A 9110-nucleotide genomic window follows, 5' to 3' on the forward strand; every position below is an offset into this window, starting at 1 on the left:
CAGATCAATGAAAATTTAGATCTTTTTTAATGACAGCTTTGATTACTTTTTAAAAAACCACCTGTTTATGTCCTTTGTTTATAAATTGAGAAATTGCTTTTATTTTTATAAATTTAACTCAACTCCCTATTTGAGAAATTAGACCTTTATCAGAAAAAATTGAAAGAAAAAATTTTGGACAATTATGATTACGAACTCCATTGTTTCCCTATTTATTCTATTCTCTCTCCCTTCATCTTATCCATCTTCAAAAACTGTGTTGCTTCTGCCACTTGCCCTAACCTGTACTTCCATCAGCCCCTCCTTTTATCCACTTCTCTTTCTTTTCTCCCATCCTGGCCCCACCCCAACTTCAGTATCTTTCCCATTAGATTGTGAGCTCTTTGAGTACAGGGATTTGATCTTTTGCATCTCTTTGTATCCCTTGCTTAGCACTTAATAAAATTTTAATTTAATTTAATTTTTTTACTTACATGCAAAGATAGTTTTCAGCATTCATCTTTTTGTAGGCTTTTGAGTTCCTCATTTTTGTCTCCCTCCTCCCTTCTCCCTTCCCATTACAGTGAGTAATCTGATATAGGTCATATATGTACAATCATGTTTAACATATTTCCATTTAATAAATGATTATTGATTATATTGGCTCTGGATAGAGATGGAATAGCATGGTCCTATAAAAACAGTGTGAGGAGAGTTATATTCAAAATGATCTGAGACTCTTAAAAACAGTCCAAAGAATTGAGGTTATTGGAGGTTATGAGGTTATGAAAGAGGTAGGGAAGATCTGGGAAGGAGCAGAATAGAAGGAAAGAATAAAGCAGCTGCTTTGGTGGAGGACATACTGGAAAGAGGGCATGGATCCTCAACCTTTTTTTTTTTTTGCAAGGGGTTGGGATTAAGTGACTTGTCCAAGGTCATACAGTTAGATAATTATTAAGTGTTTGAGGTTGGATTTCAACTCAGGTCCTCCTGACTCCAGGGACTGTGCTCTATCCACTGTGCCACCTAGCTGCCCCTTCTATTTTCTTAAACGGATAGAATAATACACAGTCTGGGAAAAATAGAACAAAAACAGGGAGTTGACTGTGGACTCAATAACAGAATAAAGCAAAAAAAACCTTTTTTTTTCTGGACTGATTAGATCCTTTAACTCAGCAAAGCATTTAACAAGGACTGCAATAATACCCTTGTGGACTAGATGGTAGTACAGTTAATTAGAATCATAAATGTTTGTATGATCATGTCCTCAAAGTAGTAATTAATAAATGGATTCAAGCCAAACTAGAAGGAAATTCAATACAGGTTGAGAGTCCTAAAGTTTGTTCAAATCATTTTCTGACCCTATTTGATCAGCTTCAAATATGAAATCCTTGATTCAGTTTTTAAAGTCCCTCATAAACTGGTATTTTCCTTCCTTTCCAGTCTTCTTATACCTCACTCTTACCTATGACTCCAACAAGCTGTATCAGGTATAGGAGTCACATCCCAGTACAATTGAACCAAACCAGATTGACGTAGCCAACAGACCTCAGATCCATCAGTGAATTAGGTACATGTCTACTCTAAGCATGTAGACTTCCTCTAGCAAAATGGGTGGATGAGAACAATTTGTTTCAATGACCATGAAGGCAGCTGTGGCAGTAGTAGTGATCCTCTCTAAGTAGATGAATCCCAGGTCTATACACACACACACACACACACACACACAGCTCTTATCTCTTGGAGTTTCAGTCCTACAGCAAAACCTGCTTTTGGAACATTTTCAATAGGACATCCTGGAGGCATTTCAAATGTAACATGTCTAAGACATCCTTCTTATTTTCCCTTAAACTTACCATTATACATAACTTTCCTACATCTATTAAGGACAGTATCAAATTTCTATTCCCTCCCTTTCACCTCTCATAGTCAATAAGTTCCCAAATCTTGCTATTTTTTTCTCCATCCCTCTCCTCAAATTCATCCCTTCTCTCTACTCATAGGTCACAATCCAAGTTTAAGCTCTGGTTATCTTTTTGATGGATTTCTCTAAGAAATTAATTGTTCTCTCTCATCTTGCTTCTCTCTATACTCCACTCTCTTCTCCACATAGTGCCAAAGTGCTTTTTTTTTTTTAGGTTTTTGCAAGGCGAATGGGGTTAAGTGGCTTGCCCAAGGCCACACAGCTAGGTCATTATTAAGGGTCTGAAGTCAGATTTGAACTCAGGTACTCCTGACTCCAGGGCTGGTGCTCTCTATCCATCGCACCACCTAGCCGCCCCCAAAGTGCTTTTCTTAAAGTGTAGTTTTGATCGTATCACTCCCCTACTCAGCAAATTTCAGTGTTTTCCTATATTTATATAACCCATCCCCTTTTGTCATCAACAAATCCCAACCTTCCTATGCAACTTTACCATGTAAAGATCCTTGCCTCACATTATAGACCAGTTTCATTAGTCTTCTTAATTTTCCTCATTGATTATGCTCTACCACCCATCTCTAGGCCCTTATGTCTGATGTCCTACTGTCTTTGGATTGCTTTCTCTTTCTTACAATCCTTAATTTCCTTTGGTAAAGATATGAAATGATCTAATTCTTAAGTAAGCAATAAGTTTTTCCTTAAGGAGGCAGGTAGCCTCAGAAATTTTTTAAAAATGCTTTTAAGATTAAAAAATTGTTAATTGTTACTTTGTCAGACTTTGCTAATAGCAAGTACCTATGGATGGCCCCATCCTGACCTTCCAGTTTTTTTACAACTTGCTTTCCCCAGGTATTCTGTGATCCAGAGACAATAGCCTCTTTGCTGTTTCTCCATAAATTATTCTGTCCTGGATAGAATCATCTTAGGCCTGGACTAATTTAATAATACCCTGCTATAATAGATGCCTCTACTAATCCTAATTCCTATTCTGCTTAACTGCCTACCCTCTTAGCTTCCAAACTCATTATTCCACCAAATGTTCTCTCCAAATTGCCAATGATCTCTTAAAAAGCCAAAGCCAGGGTCCTTTTCTCAATCCTTACCCACTCCTCCATCACCATAAATTTGTACTAATACAATGGTCTAATGGTGTCTCTGCTTGCTCAGGCCTTTCCCCAGTTCAATCCATTCAGCTACCATAAAATACAGGTACCATGATATCCTCTCTTTCAACTTCAGAATCAAATACAAAATACCTTAATAGTCTTCTGTATAGTCTGTATATTATTTCCTGCTATAGATATTCCTTATTGCTCCATCTCTTGTCTCAGGATCACTGTTTCTCTTGTCTTTTGCCTAAATCCTCTTCCGGTTTCTTTTGCTTTGTTGAGTCCAACTTAAAACCCCTCTTCTACAAAATGCCTTCCCTTATACTCCCACCCCCTTAATTCTAGTGGCTTCATTCTGTTCACAATCTCTGATGTACTCTTTTTATACCTTGTTTCTAAGTTTCCCACTTGGGGTCTCTCTCAATGCACTAGGAACTATGATAACAGGGACTGCCCTTTTGTGGTATTCCCAGTGTTTAACAGAGTTTGACATATCATAGATGCCCAATACATTCTTCCTGATCAACTCATTCTATGTTATACTACAAATCTATGTCATATTGACTTTTCTTATTTTTATTTTTTTTTAATTTTTTAAAAAATTTTTTGCAAGGCAATGGGGTTAAGTGGCTTGCCCTAGGCCACACAGCTAGGTAATTATTAAGTGTCTGAGGGCCAGATTTGAACTCAGGTACTCCTGACTCCAGGGCCGGTGCTCTATCCACTATGCCACCTAGGCGCCCCTCATATTGACTTTTTAGGGAGAAAAAGACTAAATTATATGTCTACCTTTTTCAACTGAAGTAAAGGACTTCATATGTTAATGTTAATGAAATTGGTTCCTTAATAAAGTATAATAACATTAATATGTGGTGAGCAGAGGTTTTAGCCCATTCCTATTTTTACCATGCCTAAGGGCTGATATATTATTCCCTGGGTGGTTCCCAATATAAATGTTCTCTCTGAGTCCTGGGAAGTTATAACAAGTGGATTTGTAAAACTGTCTTTCCATCTCTCTCTCTCCTCTCTTCTTTCTCCCTGTCCCCAGGGAATGTTTATAAATATTTAACAACTGGTTCCCCAGAAAAAAAAAATCTAAAGACATGTTTCTTTGCCTTCAGAAAGCTTCCAGCTTTAAGACAGGGCAAAGGTAGATCTTGGCTCTCTTTAGGGAGAGAAAGACTGGGAAGAAGCCACCATGATCCATCAATGAGAAGAGTCAGATCTATACCCCATGTCCCTCTATTCCCTTTAATACAACCTTTTAGTTTCTATTCCCATCCAAAGATGCATTCTGGTCCTGTCAAACTTTGCCCTAGACATACAATTCTGAGATATCGTGCTAAGATCTAGATAGGTGCCACAAATGAGGGAGGCTGACATTCATCAGCTGAAAGGCATCTACAGGAGAGAGGCTGATAGGTGAAGCAAATGGTGATGTAGTCTCTAAAGGAGATGAGACTTAGTAGAGACATGCTTTGTGTCTTCCAATACTGGAAAGACCATAGTAAGTGAGAAGGATGGAAAGGATTTTGTCTCAACACAGAACAAATTGCAAGAATGAGTAGAAACTGCAGAGAGGCAGATTTTGTCTTGACATCAGAAGTGAATAACCATTTCAAGTGCTCTGGGTCACAGGAGAAGGCAGGACATGAAGTTGTGTGGAAAATGGCAATAATCCTTGGGAAGGTAGGGTTCTGGGTTAAAGAGGAGAATACATGGAGCTCTGATCCACACCTAACTCTTCCCAACCCATCAACCCACAGTAGTACCAACTTCAGCTCCCTGTCATCATCCTTGGTAAAATTGCTAGTCCAGTTTTTGACACTATTTAATTACCTGCTTCCTTGTTGGTGGCACTTCTGGCCTATCGTTTGTTTGAAACTACTTCAGGATGCTTTTTCCTACCACAAAACCCCACTTGGGATTGAATCACAGGAATAGCGACAGCACCCAAGAGGTCAGAGAAGAAACTTTATTAAATGACTATTTGAGAAAAAAATCAAGGTAGAAGTAACCAGACAGGGTAGCAGGTGGCAGGAATGTTCTAGTAGCTCAGAGTCAGTCTGGTAAGATGCTCCAAATAGGGGATTTCTCTCTTCCTTGTGACAGCATCCCTGGTGAACTGAGCTTTGTTTTCCAGGGAGGCTGCTAATGGAGGAGAACACAGTGGCTTGGGCTCCTGCATCCTACCCCCATCTCTGGTGATCTGGAGATGCTTCAGAGGAAGTTTGGGAGGAACCAAAGAAAGAACTGCCTTCAAAGAGCAGTGATGAGTTGCCTCTAAAGAAGCAAACTGCTGGGGTCCCGAGGATTCTACTGCTCTCAATGAGCTCAGTTTCTCTTGTGGCGCTCCAATGTTGACTTTGATATCTGAAAGGGATGGGAAGAAAATGAACAAAGGCTTCCCTGAGAAGTAATGTTTGTCCTTCATTTTTGAAGGAGACTATGGCATCAGAGGAGGTGATGCCCTGACAAGCACATGAATTGGATCTGAGTGAGGGAGCGCTGTGCTAAGACCCCAGTCTCACTTTGCCTTCCAGAGCCATCTGGGTCCAGTGACCAGATATGGATCAGGAGAACTGGAAATGGCCCTGGATGCGAGGCAGTCAGGGCCCAAGGTCGCATAGCTAGGAAGAATCAAGTGTCTGAGGTTATATTTGAACTTCAGTCCTCCCGACTCCAAGGCCAGTGCTCTATTCACTGTGTCATCCCTCCTCCCCCAGAAGTGGAGTCCAGAAAAAGTCTAAGGATTCTGAGGGAATGCCCCATGTGTCCCAGAACAATCTGAGCAAGGCTCTAATGTGGGAGGTTCTATAATCCAAGGAACCCTTATTCTATTATAAATGTCCCCCACTGCCTTCTTCCTGCTCTTGTAAACCACAGCCTTAGAAGTTTCATGTCCTTTACCCCTCCCTAGGAGCTGACTTGGTTGTAAGACTTACCTTTATGCATCTGAATCTTGTAAGGCAATCAGGGTGTGGTTCTTGTGAGGGAGGCCATATTTACAGATATGGCATATTGTTAGATTGTCTTCTTGACATAGGAGGGTGAGGGGCTCCTCATGTCTGGGGCAACATCCCTCTGGGACAGATAGAGACTGTTCAAAGACTGCCTTCAGCTCCTTGAACAGTTCCACGATGTTTCTCATCCTCCAGTTGATGTGTGCAGGTGGACTTTCTTGTGGAAGACAGGACTGACAGACAGTGTTGCCAGACAGCATGGTTACAGGTTCTGTGAAATAATTTTTGCAGACTGGACAGGTGAGGAGATTCCTCAGGCCATCACACAATTCAAAGGAGCTGTTCCCTCCTACAAGTAGTCATGACAATGTCAAGGACAATTAACACAAATATTAACAGATAACACTTTTCCTTTCTATAGGTTTTACCTTGATGTGTACAGAGGAGTTAAGAGATGGAGGCAAGGAGGAGGTCATGATCCCCATTGTCCATTTAGAATTGAGAAGCTTAGAGGAGAAGAGTCTGACTTAGGTTCCTAAAGAAATTGGAATGTCTCTAGGAGGGTTGGGAGTCCTGTAAGCAGAAGAAATACAAAGATCAATGATTTAGACCAGGAAGCTTCATTATAATGTTGGGGAAATTGTTTCCAGGGCCTCTGCATCACAGCAGGATTATATGCAGCAGGAATTGTGAGAGAATGTGGGAGTGTTGAGAAGGAGGAAGAGGAGTGAGAATGAGAGAGAGTGTGAGAGTATTTTATGGAGGTGGATTATCTAGAATCAGAAGATTAGAGTTAAAATCTCAGCTTTAAAGATCACTAACCCGAGTCATTCTCAATAAATTATGTCCCTCTTTGGATTTCTTCCTTTATCTCATCTGTCAAAAGAGAAGATGGGAAATTTTTTTTTCTAATCACTAATCCAGATCTCAATGTTTTTGTTGTTCTGTCATTTCAGTTGTGTCTGACCCTTCTTGACCACATTTTGAGGCTTTGCTGGAGTAGTTTGTCCTTTCTTTCTGGAATAGATCCAGTGGATCCCTTTTTTCAGGCAAAGGTTGACTTGCCCAGAATCACACAACTAGGAAGTGTCTGCAGCCAGGTTTGAACTCAGGGCTTTCTGACTCCAGGTCCAGAGCTTTATTCACTGAACAACTGGCTGCCTCTCAGATCTCAATACTCCTATTCATCTTTAGACAGTTTATCTCCCTATGGCTAAGGTTTGGACAGAGGAGGCACCCCTGGGGAAGCCAAGGTATAAGGGGTCAGCACAGGAACTTAGCACCCAAATATTAAAGGAGACCCATTGATCTCCCAGACCACATTGGAGAAACTGTGCTGGGGAGAGGGGTAGCAGTGGGTCCATCCTGGTAGGTCCTGAGTCCCTCTTTCAAGGCCTGTCAAGGCCATTCCACATAAACAGAAGAAATAACCAAAGTGAGTAGGCATGAAACTTTGCAGTTCAGATAAGATGGGTGAGCCCCTTCAGTAGTCCCTCAACTAGAATGGGAGCTTACAATTGGAACTCAGAGGAAAGTCCTGATACAAAGGGAATTCTCAGTACCTACCTCTACGGAATGGGTTATCATTCATATCCATGGTCATTTCATGAATGGCTTCCTCAGCTTCTTCTTCTAGTTGGTTTTGCAGGGTCCCAGCTTTATGAAAGCCTTCCATCCTAGCTCTGAGATTCAGAGCAGCCTCAGGCCAGTCCCCAGAGAAGAGGGACCTCTTCAGAATTCCTAGATTCTCAGAATAGGATTATCTAGGGACCACCTCCACTTGGCATCTGCCTACTTTAACCTCTGAACAAGATGCTCCTCCCATTTTAAGCTCATTACCTCTTAACTCACCACCAAGCTATTAACTCAAGTCTCGATTGAAATCACCTCCTTCTGCTTCATTTCCCTTCTGATAGGAGGGCTAGAGACTGGAGCACCAAACTCCACTTAATGTCTTCTTTGATAAAGGGCCAACACTGGACATCTGGACTCATTCTACTCTGAATCTGCTGTTCTGCCTGGTTTGAAGCCCATGAAACAAGATGTCCCTCTTCCAGAGAACTCCTGCACCCAAATCCCACTTTTCTACCTTTTTGTATGTGTGTTTTATCTCTCTTTAATTTTTTTTTATAATTATAAACCCAGCAGTTGACTGGGTGCTTATATAATAGATGCTTGAGAAATTTCTATTGGGTTAGACTGGATTGAACCCAAGGTGTGATCTACACTGACCTCACTCACATGGGGCTATATATCCTTTCCTTCAAGATCCCTTAGGAGATAGTTCCCATGCTTCTGTCTATGGATCTCTTTCTGCCCTGCCTCTTTCTCAGTGCCTTTTCCATCTCTGGGCAACGGAACGCTTCAGGTGCTCCTAGCCAGGCTCTGCCTCCAAACCTCTCTTTCTATCTCCCTAGGTTAGAAAAAATGATTCACTGGCTTTTTCTTTCCCAACAGAATTTTGACTGGTACATTTTCTAGATGAGGTAGTCTCTTTTTTTAAATTTTTTTTTAGGTTTTTGCAAGGCAATGGGGTTAAGTGGCTTTCCCAAAGCCATACAGCTAGGTAATTATTAAGTGTCTGAGGCCGGATTTGAACTCAGGCACTCCCGACTCCAGGGCCGGTGCTCTATCCACTTCACCACCTAGCCACTCCATGGTGAGGTAGTCTCAATTGCTTCTTCTCCTAGGATCATTCAGTGTAATAATCTAGTCTTTTGGTCTCCAGAGGGTGGTAAGGTATAGTTTTAGATTCTGGTCAAACTCAATACCTCCTTGAATAATTTTTTTTGCATCATATCTGTTTGATTCACAATGAATTTAAATAAGGAAACTATATACAGAGAAACATTTATCTATAAGATAAATTAGGCATTATTAATGCCTAAGGTTTTAGCTAGTGTTGAACATTTTGGGTTCCTGGATGATTACATTTTATTACCATGGTATAGAACCATAGTGGTGGTGTTTGCATTTTTCCTATCTCCTTTTAGAAGCAATAAACAAATAAACTTTTAAACACACATTCCAAAGACTTGGGATACTTTATTCCTTTCAGTTAGTGACTTGTTAGGACATTCCTTTAAATAGGCTGAGCTCTAAGATTCTCTCTTGACCAGTGTTCAAAAATCATCATTT

Source organism: Macrotis lagotis, chromosome 1 (assembly GCF_037893015.1).
Source record: "Macrotis lagotis isolate mMagLag1 chromosome 1, bilby.v1.9.chrom.fasta, whole genome shotgun sequence".
NCBI lineage: Eukaryota > Metazoa > Chordata > Mammalia > Peramelemorphia > Peramelidae > Macrotis > Macrotis lagotis.